Source organism: Protopterus annectens, chromosome 17.part0 (genome assembly GCF_019279795.1).
Source record: "Protopterus annectens isolate FY-2018-M chromosome 17.part0, PAN1.0, whole genome shotgun sequence".
In the NCBI taxonomy this organism is placed as follows: Eukaryota; Metazoa; Chordata; order Ceratodontiformes; family Protopteridae; genus Protopterus; species Protopterus annectens.
The window spans coordinates 290,676,025-290,691,430 of NC_056751.1; the positions used below are offsets into that span (position 1 = coordinate 290,676,025).

A 15,406-nucleotide genomic window follows, 5' to 3' on the forward strand; every position below is an offset into this window, starting at 1 on the left:
TTAACAAATGTCAAATAAATAAATAATAAATACATTTTCTTACCTTATTACATGCTTACATATTTGCAAAAGGTGTAACTTTTTATTTCTTCTTTTATTTATCTTCAATTATGTCCAGAGTCCAAAGCTGTATTTCAATCTCCTTTTGAACATATCAGAACCCCTTACAACAAACTGGTTCCAGGACTTGAAAAAAGATTTTGCAACAAATAGAGCTAATAACCTCTCAGCACTATCCATAATTTCAAGTATCAGTTCACAATAGCATTTATTTCCTTTATGTATAAATGTTCTTATATATTCCGGTTATACTCCCAAACTACAAATCCCATTATCTCACAAGTATTACCTGTTTATCATTTTCCCCCACTCTGCTTCAGTTTTCACAATGGGTCGCTGTCTCACAGCAGATTGTTAAATGCAGTGCATTCATCCTAAATTCTAGCAGCAGCAACAGATGCTTATGTCTTTTTTTATTAACAAAACATTTACCTTTGACTTTGCATCATCTGCCAGATGGTCCACCTGCTCTACATTTTCCTCATCCATGTAATCTCATCCTTTTGACTCAACAAACCAGCATAATCTACTCATAATTCCACATCAACAGAAAATAAGGCTCTTCAAATTCTGACCAGGAAATAACTCCCTCATTACTTGGTTCTGTCTTACTGATTATCTCAGCCAAAACCTCACTTTCTAGTCCAACAAACTGCATTTCAGTTATGACCATATGTGGTACTCCATTACCCACATCACTTTTATCTATATTTACAGAATTTAAATAATTTTTCTAATTCTGTTCCATTTGCATGATGGACTCCTTCAAAACAGCACTCTCTTCTTGTTCTTCCTCCATCTCTCCCCCCCCCCTCAGAAGTCATTGTATGGCAAAACTGATAGAAAAGAGTAGGGGTCCTTTATTTTTCAAAAAATGCATTTACAATATTTACATTACATATTTGCATATGATTAAAACATTCTTGTTTACTATGGAACTTTCTATATATACACTACTGTCGCTTATCTGACCCCCCACTCTAGTTTCCTCAACCATAATCTTATCTTTTTTAGCATTACTGCTAAGTCCTATTTAGCATTATACATTATTTCTTTAACTCTTTGATTCCAAATAATCCAAATCACATTAAACACTCTTCTATTTTATCTACATCTTCTTTTTTTATCTTTATAATAAATATATTCAACCATGTCCATATTTATGTCATCTGTTTTCGTTAAATCATCAAAATAATTTCTGTCTCCTAATTTTTTCCATAATTTCATTATTCTTTTGCATTTCAAAAAGACGTTTCAAAGTTTTCTCTTCTCCACAATTATTGCACAACTTTCACATTTTTTAAAAGGCTTTTTAGTGTTCACTGGAAATTTCTTTATACCAAGACACCACAAAAAATATTGACATTCAAACATATTTTTACAGCTTTCATTTGTAGCTTTTATATGTTTAATTTTCACTTATTCTAATTCTTTCCATGGATATACATATAACATTTCCTCATTACATTTTTATACCATATTTTTCTATCATTTCTAGTTCTTCCATATTTATCTTTCATATTATAATTTTTTTTCTTGATAAGCCTTCATCTCATCATTTTTATAAACTCTTTCTCTTTTGTGACTCTTCATCATGCATTTTTTATATTTAACTTTTAATATTTTAATTATAAAATTCTCATTTTTTTCTCTTAACCATTTAAATACTTTCAAAGATGCTGCATATACAATAGGGTTTATTAACCCCAAAACCCTTCTTCTTTTCTGACATACAATATTCTTTTTACAGGGTTCACTCTGGATCCCCAGATAAAAAAGAACAAAATAATAATAATTTCTGTTTCATATATTACCGGCATATTAAATACACTAGCTAAATAAGGTAGTTTTCCTAATACTACAGAATTCAACTGGTCTTCCTTGCTCACCAGCAACTGAAATAAACTTCAGTGAACAGCAGAATTTTTCCCACTATTCGGAAATACTAGCCCACCAAACATACAGAACACAAAAAAGCACTATATCAAATCCACCCAAGTGGTAGGTTTTGCCCCCTCACCCCTGAACGTGGGGAATTGTGCCCCCCACACACCCCTAAATATATATACATATATATATTATACATATATATATATATATATATATATATATATATATTATACATATATAGATATATATATATAGATATACATATATAGATATATATATATAGATATACTATATATATATATAAATATATATATATATATATATATATAGATTCACTTCATAACAATGAAAATTCAAAACAATGAAAATGAGAAAACTTCATAATATAGAAGACCAAAACACTGAAACTTCAAAACACTGAAAACTCAAAACACTGAAAACACATATCATACATATACTGAATTTAAACAACATAAATCATAGCACTTTCCAAGTGTAAACAGGGGGGCAAGCCCCCCTGATCCCCCATGTGGGAGGCTGCACCCCTCACACCCCCGCTACTTAAATATATCAACTCCAAGATTGCACTTAGTGTAATGAAGTGAAGTTACACTTGGTGGAAAGTGCTATGATTTATGTTGTTTAAACTAAGTTTCAGTGTTTTGAGTTTTCAAGATTTTGAAGTTTCACTGTTTTGGTTTCAGTGTTTTGACTTTCAGTGTTTTGAGCTTTCAGTGTTATGAAGTGAATCTATCTATATATATATATATATATATATATATATATATATATATATATATATACATATATATATATATATCAACTCCGAAATCATACTACAGTGGGGAAAAGGGTAAAGATGAGAGGATGACCAAGTGCTTCCAAACCATGTTGAAAGTTCCTCAGTTCTCCGAAGTTAATTTCGCTGGCTGGTGAGCAAAGAAGATGCATTTGCTGACTATGTCTTTCACTGAAGTAATACAGACCCGAATTCAACAGATATACATTTTTCAAAAACGGAAGTCTGAATGTTTTCCCATAATCATACAATGTGTTTAATTTTTCCTGTAATATTCTTCCATTGTAAATCTACAATAGCTTTCTTCCCAGATTAATTCCTAATACTTCTGTTTCTTGCATATTGAAATCAATTTCTTTTATTTTTCCATTATACCCCAATCCTTTACTTTTCTCTTTATTCAGTGTCATACCTATTTGCAAACATTTATTTAAATGACTTATCACTTCTTCCATCCCACTTGTCTCTATTATGATTAATATCATCAGCATATAACATTATATGTATCTCAATTCCTTCTTTTGTCATATAACTTAGATATTTTTGACTCCTGTTTAATATAACTTGTTACTACATTCATTACTTATGCAGATATGATGCCACTCAAAGAACACCCTTGTCTTATTCCTCTCTTAATGTTTATTTCCTCACTTACTAAAATAAAAACATGGTGAACAGGCAGGCAGAGTCTGGAAAGAATTTAATAGCACAATAATAATAAAAATGATCATTGTTTATATTGCCCTTTTCAAACAATGCCCAGCATTTTATGTGGGCAAAATGGAGTGGAAATTAAAACAGTACATTTATGAGTATTGTTAAGAAATAAAAAAAGCCCACTAATGCATTGTACAAACACTTTGTTAAGTATGGTAATTATAGTTTTGGGTTTTCTATACTGGAACAAGTTAAACATCATTCCAGAGGTAGTCCTTGGACAATTCTTTTATAAAAAAAAAGGGAAATATGGTGGCAGATTTCCTAAATGCTTCTGTTTTGCCTAACTTAAATGAAGTTATTAGTATTAATAGTCTATTGAAAATGAAGGCATATGAAAAGTGATTGTGATGGTGTCCAGGTGTACATTTGTATCTTATACAATTTTATGACTACGTTCAGGAAACATTTTATATATTTATAAATTTGCATATTTTTGCCTTTTTATTTTTTTAGTTTTGTGTTTATAACTAGCGTATGCATATTGGCATGTGCTATCATTTTAAATTTTTAAAAACTGAGTGCATCAGGTGATTTTCAGAGAGTATATAGCAGATCATATGACTGATTCTCTTTGTCTGAAAAAGTCTATCATTAAGTGGATGAAATTGCTAATTTTTATTATTATTGTGCTATTACTTTCTGTACTCTGCCTGTCTGTTCGCCATGTTTTTATTTTATTTAGTTTTCCAGTTACCTCATATAATTTTGTGGTTGTGATGACATCGGGCAGCCCAGTTTCTCCGAATGTTTTTAGCTTGTCTACAGATTTCAGCACTGTACAAAGCTCTCTGCATAATTTTACATTACTTATACAGCAGCTCACACAAGAACGAGCAAGTGCCGTTTCTGTTGTTCATGATGAACAGACATAAATTCACACCTTCAACACTGTATCTCAGCTTCAGGCTGTACTGGAATTAGTACTGGGACAACAACAGTTTTTCTAACAAAACAGGCTTCAAACGGATTCCAGTTTAATATCTATATAAGCTCCTCAATTCAAGAGCATGGATAATTGGTTGAATACTACTGTTGTTTTTGGGACAGTTAATAATGAGACATCTGCTTCAGTCAATCAGCAACTTAAAATGTTTCAGCAGAAGCTTCTTAGTTTTTGAAAGCTAGAGCTTGAGAACTCACATTTAAATGAGTGTATAAAATTGCACCAAGTACCGAAGGGTCTTAGAAGTTGGAAGTATCCAACTGGGTTAATCCAACATTCTCTCCTACATCAAGAGCTATTGGCCATATTTGACCAGCATGGGTGTGAGTTGATGGGTTTGCTGGTCAAACACAACCAGAAGAAATGGATTCCTTATACTTGGAGATAAAACAATTTGATAACATTTTGAAATTTAGTTTGTTCTAGGATTTTAAAAGTAGATACCAATCAATTTTCTTGGATATTGATACAACTTGTAACATAATCCTTGTCTGTAAATCTAATAAATTAAAAAAGGGACCAAATGGATTATGCTAAGGGTGCAGTTTATCCATCACCACCATTGAGTCAGCAGAGATATAATCTTTATGCTGCAACCAGTGATGATTTGAATTTGGAGAGCTAGCAGGAAGGCCAACATTCACTGGAGGCAAGAGAGACCCCTTTGGAATATATAGAACCCAGGAGATCAGAGCATCTCCATAACAAAAGACAGAATGGCTACAGCCCATATCCAAATCACAGTCAGAGTGATCATTTACAATGAAGGAAGAAATTGTACAAAGGGAGATAGAATGGATATCAACGGTAGATCCTTCATGTCATACAGGTACTTTTAGTATTATTTCTAATGATTCACAGGATTTTTATATCTATAATTATAGTGCCCCTATTTTCACTAGTGAACATGCTGTCCTATTCAGTAGGGGTTACTATTTTGTTCCTACTAAATGTGCCAACATTACAAAAGTGGTCACTGAATTGAAATTATTCACACATAATCTTAACATGAGACTCATATTCAATGAACATAATCAGATTCAGCCTCAGGTAAGACTGCTGGTTCCTAGTATCATGAACTCAGAGTTTCATCCTATATTGGATACATTTGAGAGGATTTGTGAATTTGATATTTGACATCTTTTAAAAAAACAAAAGGTTATGCATCATAATTTAGACCATGCTCAATGGGCATTACTAAATGAACTCATTACCACTATTAATCTGAGAGTAATGCAACCCGATAAGGAGGAAGGCCTGGTCATCATGGGCCAACTGGATTATGAACAATGACTACTGAATATATTATATGATGGTTCCTATGTCAAGGCCTCCCATAGTGAGATCAATACATCATATCACAAAGTTGATGTCATTCTGCATGATAAGCTAATGCATGGCCAAATAACTCCTGAACAGTATAAATTCATGGACACCAAATCACCAAGAATATCTAATATATTTGATGTGCCAAAAATCCATAAAAACTTATCTGACCCACCGCTCAGACTGATTGTTGATGCTGGCAATTCAAAAAATTATTGTATATCCAGAGCATTAGACTGTCTTCTCAAAGACTAAATAATGGACATTCCTCATCTTTGCAGAGATTCCTGGGACCTTTTAATAAAATTTAAAGAACTAGATTTGGCACTTAATCCAATTTTTATAACAATAGATATGAAATACTTATTTAGTTTTATACCACACAGTATAGGGCAAGAGTGGTTCGAGGAATATTTATCATTTCGTTTCAAGCTTAAAAAAACCTAGTCAATAACTTGCTTACTCTGATGGAGCTTGTCCTGAACAATAATTATATCTATTTCCAAGGCCACTATTTTAAACAGACCTCAGGTATTGCTATGGGTGCTGCTTGTGGTCCCCTTTTCACCAATGTGGTTATGGCAGCTTGAGGGAGTAAATTTCTATTTAACAACTCATGCTATCAATATATTCATTTGTATAAATGATACCTGGATGACTTGTTTGGAGCCTGGGTGGATCCAATTGATCTGATTGATAAATGTATACATTATATCAATGGTACAACATCTTTTGTGGCATTCACTCATACTGTAGGATATGAATCCCTCCATTACCTTCATGTACTTCTTACTATACATCGTCTTGAATAAGTTATTTCACCTAAGATCTACAGGAACTATCCTATTCCAACAGCTTGTTACATTTTAGTAGTGGCCACCCTCACCATCAGAAATGAGCAGTTGTCAAAGGACAAATGGTAAGAGTGGCAAGGATGGTTTCCCAGTGGGATGAAATTCTTGAGGAATGCCATAAACTGAAGGATATGTTCCTCAACAGAGGATATCCCAAACTCTTGGTTTTATCCATTTATGGAACAGGTTACGAAGAGGAAATTGCATTTTTATGTAACATTGTTGGGATCCACACAACAAGCCTCAGGTCCATTTACCACCATAACTGTTGGAGCAACACCGTCTGCTCAACTGAATGCCTCAAACCCTCGACAGTTCCCTATTCATGTGGAAACAATGGAAAATGCAGGTCATTCTTTTATTACCACATATAATGTAGATAGTGAACAGATCACTACTGTTATATTAAAAAACTGGGAATTAGTGTTTTATAACAAGGACGTCTATGAAAAATTTGGACCATGTCCAAACATTACTTATAAACTTAGGAGATCATTTGCAAATTATTTTGACAGCATGTTGAACAGTAATGGTGTTACTTCAGGTAAAATGATGAGGTGCGGTGTATGTACACAGTGGCACATGATTTGGCAAGTGGAAGATATTGAGGTAAATAATAGGACTATCAAACTCAAGGATCGCTATAACTGTGATACTCAAGTCGTTGTTTATATTGCCCTTTGCAAATAATGCCCAGCATTTTATGTTGGCAAAATGGAGCGCAGATTAAAACATAACATTTACAAGCATTGTTATGAAAAAAAAAACACTAATGCATTGTACAAACACTATGTTAAATATGGTAATTAGTTTTGGGTTTTCTATATTAGAACAAGTCGAGCATCATTCCAGAGGTGGTCCTTGGACAACTATTTTAGAAAAAAGAAGAGAACTATGGTGGCAATTTTCCTAAGTGCTTCTGTTTTGCCTGGCTTAAATGAAGTTATTAATATTAATAGTCTATTGAAATGAAGGCATATGAAAGGTGATTGTGATGGTGTCCATGTGTACATTTGTATCTTATACAATTTTATGACTACATTCAGGAAACATTTTATATATTTATAAATTTGCATATATGTTGACTTTTTGTTTTGTTTTTAGTTTTGTGTTTGTAACTAGCATATGCATAAATTTAGTATGTGCTATCACTTTAAATTTTTAAAAACTGAGTGCAACAGGTGATTTGCAGAGAGTATATAGAGGATAATATGATCAATTCTGTTTGTCTGAAGAAGTCTGTCATTAAGTGGACAAAACTGTTCATTTTTATTATTATTGTGTTATTAAATACGTTCTGGACTCTGCCTGCCTGTTCACCGTGTTTTTATTTTATTTAGTTTTCCAGTTGCCTTGTATTACTTCCTCACTTAACCAACAATTAATTAATATTTTTACTATATCATATTCATGCAAAGTCTCACACACACATTCTTTATCTTATCACTCACATTATAGGACTCAAATATGTCTCATGAAATGTACATTGTCAGACATTTACTTAGGTCTCCTACCATGATTTGTAATTCTTCTTGGCTATTTAAGATATCATCTACTAACTCTCTAACAGCCATTAGCAATTTTAAATTTCCCCTACAATTAAATGCTATATATTGTATCTTTTATAATATTCACAAGTTTTACTGCCATTCCTTTTTGTATAATTTTCTTAAACATTTTATAGTCCATATTAAATACTGTAGGCCACCAATTCCCTATGTCATTTCTGTCACTTTTTTTCCATATAAATTTAAATATCCCACTAGATAGCTCCTTATGTTTAAAACCCACATTCCACCACTTATTTAACACCTCTATAAAGTATGTCTTCTGTTCTATTGTCATATTTTTATACATTTGGTATTCTATTCAGTTAGGTCCTGCTGCCGTTTCTACATTTACTTGACCTAATATTCTGTCTAATTCCTCTAATGCTATTATCTTTTCCAATCCATATTAACTAGATCTCAAAATGTTTTTATTTTCCAGAATATTTTTCTTTCTTTCTTCAAACATTTCTTGCACATAATCCATCACTATTTTCATTATATTTAATTATCTCTCTGTATTATTCCCTTTTTATCTTTCAGTTCCCTCATTATACTGTCTTCTTTCATTACTTTACTTAAATATGGAGTAACTTCTTTTTTTCATGCAGAAAAATACCTTTGTTTAAATAATAAATTCTTATTTTTTTCAATTTATCTGATGTTACTTTATCATTAAAGAAATCTTTATTTTTTCTACATTACCAAATACTTCTTTGCTTATTTTATTATAACTTTTTTTAAATTCTTTCCTCTTATTTCTTTACCTCACTATGTAACATTTTTCATACTTTCTCTTGAAAGACATCCACTGTTCAGACCAATCTTTGAAGAACTGTTTCATTTTAATGCAATCCTCCCATAATTCTAACAATTTCAGTTCCCCTTTTCCTTCCCATTATTTTTCATTTAACCTTTGTAAAAGTTTTCCTATCTTAATACCATCTTCTTTGCCTTTTATCTCTATCCAAATAGCTCTATGATCTCAAAAACCTGTTTCTACTGTCCCTTCTTCCATAGTCTGCAATCCTTCAGATATCAGAACATAATCTATCTCTGGTCTATATATTCCCCTACTATATACCACATCTTATAATTTCTATCACCTTTTTTATTTCACCACATTTTTTCTGTTTTTCCTTTAATCACAATTAAAAATCCCTGCTATAATAATTTCCATATTTATAGCCACATAGTTCAGAATTTGATTAAATATGTTTTCCCTTTCTTTCTTTGTAACATTTACATATGATGTAATTATTCTATATAACCAAAATGTATAATCACTCCCAGCAAAGTAAATACCTCTTGGCTTACAAATATTGAAATATAAATAAGTTCAAGTAATATAGCTAAGAGGCAAACACAGCATGACTGAAAATCCAGTATTGACAAAAATATTCCAAATGCAGTATTCTCCGTTTGTAAATAATACTCCGCTGGTAGAAAATTCTGATTTTATTGGCATGCAACAAATAGCACTTTCACATAAGCTTCATCAGACCGTTAAAATTCAAAAATTTTTTCAAATAGAACGTTTTTATATAAAACAGTCATGTTTAATTCTCTTTCTTCTATTACAGAGAATTATGGGAGGATTGCATTAAAATGAAACAGTTCTTCAAGCAGGCGACTCCATATTTTCTAACTCAGTTGGTAAAATATGGAATCAATTACCACAAGACCTTACAACCCTAACCTCTCTCCCACTATTTAAAACTAACCTAAAACATTTCCTCTCTAACCACTGGTTATGCTCTTGTACCAACCCTGACTAACTATTATTCACTAATTTTCCTGTTTCATTTAAAACAGAATATTCTGAACTATAATCCTCTTTATGTAACTCTCTATAAACTAATCTTTTCTCTTAATTTCTAACATTATCATTCCTGAGTACTACTTTCCATGTTTGATTCTTTAACTCACTTTTTAATGGTACTTTCTTGTAAATTATGTTTTGGTATTTGTAAATTTTTACAAATCAAAATATGTAAATTGTAAATTTTTGTTAATCTGATGATGCATCATTCTATATTAATGTTATTTTCTAATAGTTGTACGATATATCTCTGTGCTTTTTTTTTTCCGAGGATGTTTTTAATATGTTTTTTTACTGGAGCTTTTCTCCTCGGGCCTCCACTGAAAATGGACATGTATCCAGTTGGATTAGCCCGGTCAACAAATGTAAAATAAAATAAAATAATAAATAAATCAATGAAACGTTCTTCAATTAATCATGTAAAGGTGTATATCCAAGCAGTAGACTAAAACTCCCTTCCATTGTTTTCAAAATAAACCTTCAACGTCAATCAATGTGAATAAATATAGACTGCTTACATAAAAAAAATATCTATTTTATAATACCAATTACTATCTCAATACGTGCTTAATCATGTGGCAGTCAGTCTTATATTATGTATTGAGAAAAATTACGAGGGATCGTACATACATCATAACGCAGTATAATATGCATATAGCTTACTAGTTGTTCGCTCAGGCATTTTCATAATTACAGATGATTTCTCAATTACAAAGCTATATGGAACAACTAGAATCTAAAAGTAAACATCATGTAAAACATTTAATAAGGACTAAAACTGCACGACTCTGCGCACCTTAAGCCAGGGTTGGTAAATGCAAGAATCCTATGATTATAGGCATATTACATCCAGAATTTTAACTGTATTCCTAATCAGAATTCCTATTCCTGACCAAGTATCTTGACCTAAACTCCAACCAACATCACTTCCACATAAAATTTCTGTTTGCAACCTGTTTTCCTTCATTAATAATCTAATATCTTCCAGCATTATGTCCATCTATACATTACACCATTCTATAATGGCCAACCTGCAAACTATACTTTTTAAACAATTTATATTTACAGCTAGTATTCTACAATTATCCCTTTTCCTTTTCCAAAGAATCCTATTTAATTAATATTATTAACTCTTCACCATTTATACTTTCTTTTTTCCTTTCATATTTAGCCTTATGAATTTTCTTTTTCTCTCCCATACCCTTTTACTGATTAAGCTCTTTTTGCCTTTAACTATTTTCCAGCTAACATCTTCTTCATCACTAATCTTAAAACCTTCTTCTATGTTAAGATTTTTTTCTTTTTCAGTGGTTCATTTTAGTATCTTATTCTTAGCTTTGTTTATTTTTTTAATTGACGTTTGATTAATGAGAAACTCTGACTGGTTAGAAACCCATTTTCAGCAGCGGCCCAGGGAGAAAACCTTCAAATGATCACACAACATTTTAAGAGCAATAACTCTACAATCTTCAAAAATTACCAAAATAAAATAATGCAGCTGAGGGTGCAAAATTGTTAAAATCAAGATTTATTTAGAAATTGAGTACTTTTGTCCCACAAAGGAGACCTTATCAGAATAAAAAACAGTCAAAAAGACATCTTTAAATATTATTCTCAAAACCAGATTTTTGGCTAATTAAAGGTTAGTTGAATAATTACACAAATCCCATCACAATCTTAAAGCTACAAAATTAGTTTCTGAAATGATCAACATATACAGTGGCACACATAATGGGGTAAACACTTCAGCCCTATGAAACCAGACATAACTATGCCTGGTTTCATAATCAGAGGGGGAGATTGGAAAGGAAGGCTCAGTAACAGAGAACTTATGTGGCAGCTTAGATTAGGTACCACTTTTAAATCAGGGTTGAATGAGCATGTACCCATAGTACCTGTTTTGAACATAAGGGTTAATAATTTATAAACAATATTTTAAGTATGAATTTTTAGATGGATTATGTCTGTTTTACAGGGCTGAAATGTTTTAGCACATTGTGTATATCACTGTATATGTTGATCTTTTCAGAAACTAATTTTGTAGTTTTAAGACTGTAATGGGATGTGTAATTATTCAATTAGCCTTTAATTAGTCAATAGTATTGTTTTGAGAATAGTATTTAAAGATGGATTTTTAACTGTTTTTTATTCTGATAAAGTCTCCTTTGTGGGACTCAATTTCTAAATAAATCTTGATTTTAATTATTTTGTACTCTCAGCTGCATTATATTATTTTGGGTTTGGTTGTACTTATAATGCTGCACTATATTTCATTAGATTTTCTTTGGTGTGTGAGGGCTACAATGGATTCATTGGACAATATCCTCCTTTCTAACTCATTGGCTAACAATTCCAAAGTGGCCCAACTAAAAGAGGATGTTGCAATTTTAAAATGAGATCTTACAAGGTTGCTCAAACTTTTTTCCCAGCCAGAGGACTGAGGATATAAAAGGAAGACAGATGTCTCTATGTCTTCCCCAGTTCTGGTATTAGAGTATGCCCCTGAGTCCTCTCCTTGTGATGGAAGGAATGCAAATGAGTTGCAGGAGATTTTTTGAACCCAATGTGGATTCACCAGTTTGAGTAACAGCATTTTTGATTTAAACACTGTTAATTTCCAACATGATTCATGACTGGCCACTAATGGGAACAACAGTGAAGGAATGACATGAACATACGCAGGTACTGTTTCTTCTTCACTTAGAGATGTGCAACCACATTTATTAGAGCAGTTTAAAGCTGGTACTGAATCTAGCAATAACAAAGCTGGTACTTCTCTAATAACAGTCATAGGAATTTTGGTTTTAAAACCATTATGGAAAAGACTTTTTGATATCAATCCAGTACTTGTTCTGAACAAATTATGAATAATGATGTAAACAGTAATACCTTTTCATCTTTAAGGAACAAGATTCCCTATTTTAAAAAAAGACTAACAATATTTAAAAGTTAACAAATTGAAAACAGTTAACCTTAGAGAATGTTATAAAATGAATGTTGTGCCGTAGGTTAAGTATACATTTCCATTTGGTCTTTGTTATAACTATGAGATGCTGGATGATTTTATTAAATTATCTGACAAATACAGTTTAGAGTTTATTTAAAAGATAATTAATTACAATGAAATGTACTTAGGAGCCTTGAGTCCTGCCTTGAGAAATTACATCAGCAAATTCTTAATGATTTGTTTCCTCACTGTAAGAGTCTATATGAGAAAGTACTAGCTAAGGTGGATAAGAGATATAATATTTTATTCCTGAAGAAAAAGCAAAAATATGAGCATGATATTAAGCAATACAGGAATAAGAAGGCTTATTCCACAGCATACTTAAATCCTCCTAAGTATGGTAAAAATGCTGTGTTTGCAGATACCAACGTACATATACCAACTGAAACCTTTAGGCCTGATATAGGTGGGAGACAAGATAGAGATACATTAGATTTGGAAACATTTTCTGCTGAACCTCGGGATTTTCGGCACCCCAGACACTCACAGAGACTGGCAAGTTGGTTGAAAAAAGAATCTTGCCCCTGTTCCCCCTAGAAGGGTTATCATAAGTCGAGAGGGGGTAAGGAGAAGATAAACAAGGGAAGTGATGGCATTATAAACTCTTTTAGGGGTTTTAACATCTACAATTATAATAACAGTCCCATTACCAAAGAACACTTTTCTTTATTTTTAAAAGGCTTCAAGTTCATTCCACTTGGCATATTGATGTTGCAGATTCCCCGGTAAAGCTCAAATTGCTCACAAGGAAGCATTATTTTTAGTATTTTTTTCATGACAAAACTCAAAGTGAAGTTTTAGATGAACCATCTAATAATATTTCTCTTAAGAAATGTAACACATTCAATCCTCCTTTGCATCCAATCTTACACTTGTTTGAATGAACAATGATGGAGGATATTTTCAATATGCATTCTTATAGCAAGTGCTCATTTTGCAATCTTACCAGTGAAGATAAAGAACTCCTAGACAAACTTACAAATGATAAGAGTTTATATATAATGAAACCTGATGGGGGGGTGTAGTGCTGTTTTATGCACAAGATTATTCTATCCTTATGTTAGACATCTTGCACAACACTGAAACCTATACCCCTGTATCTATAAATCAAATCAATATACTTTATCAATGAATTTACTCCTACTTGGAAGAGTATGTCCTTAATCAGTGTATTGATGTGAAGACATATAATTTCCTATTTAATTCTAAACCTATCATCCCTACAATTTTTGTCATTCCAAAAAATCATAAGGATGTGGTTAAACCACCCTTCAGACCAACAGTTACATCACAGGGATTGAAGACATATTCCGTGGCAGTCCTTGTAGATAGATGGGTGAAACAGATTACTGAAGTAATACCACACCCTATTAAAGACTCATGGGATTTTTTGGGTCATTTGAAGAATAACATCTAGAGGAAGGATTTAACATTCTTAACTACTGATGTGATGGATTTGCTCACTGTCATTCCCAAAAATAAAGGGCTTGGGTTTTTTCACAATACTCTTAACAGCAGTGGCGGCTGGTGACTTCAAATCAAAGGAGGGCTGCAGGAGATAGCCGAATGGGTGGGGTCAATGTGAAGGGGGTGCGGACAAGTAGAAAGGGGAGGAGCTATGCTCAAAACCACAAAAACTAAACTTTAATTAAATATGCTGCCCTGGGTGCCAAATCCTCATTATGAGAGTCCAATCAAGACAAATGAAGTATAAAAGAATAAAAATATTTCAATGCATTGGCAGCTTGACAGCTTACTTAATATCTAGATGGAAACAAAAAGGTTGAGAGGCATGAAAAAATAAATTACTTTTTAAATACATTACTGGAATGCCAGTCAAAATCAAGTATAAGAAAAACAAGCAGCATTCAACTCAAACCGCTTCTCCTTGCACTGCAGTTCTAATTATAATTTATATTCAGCTTTATTAAAGTACCAAGTAACATGCTGAAAGTAGCAATCTCTGTGATGCACCCACTTGTAAAAATGTTTCTTATCCAAAAAAGACCTGCTGCCTGACAACTTCTACTTGTTTCATGGGGAAAACATGATCAAAGTAAAAAAATGAAAAGCAAACAAGCTCAAGATACATTGCTTAAAGGATTACTGTACAGGTTATGGACCACACATGAATGGCATTCTGTTTAGTTTACGGGTAAAGCCCTCAGAGATCACTGGAAGTCTCCAACAAGTGTAATGAGCTTCTTAAAATAATGTAATCCTGTCCTTTATTACAAATACTGTCATATGCATTTCAATACCCAATGCTTATACATTATCTAGTTAAGTATTCTCTGCATGGCAACAACAGAAAGGCTTCAATGTTGGCAGGCTTATTAAAGCTTACTTGCATGTTATGATCTCAGACAAGCTTACCTGATGGTCAATAAAGCATCTCTACTTAAAACACAGAGCAACAGGCACTTTCTGAGTAATAA

General features: G+C 32.4%; 1 protein-coding gene across 1 annotated transcript in view; it reads right to left on the reverse strand.

Moving 5' to 3' along the window:
• The window catches only part of LOC122791428 (doublecortin domain-containing protein 1-like), an 834,996-nt gene that overhangs the window by 626,548 nt on the left and 193,042 nt on the right, over positions 1–15,406 (reverse strand). The gene's annotated exons all lie outside the window — the stretch shown is intronic.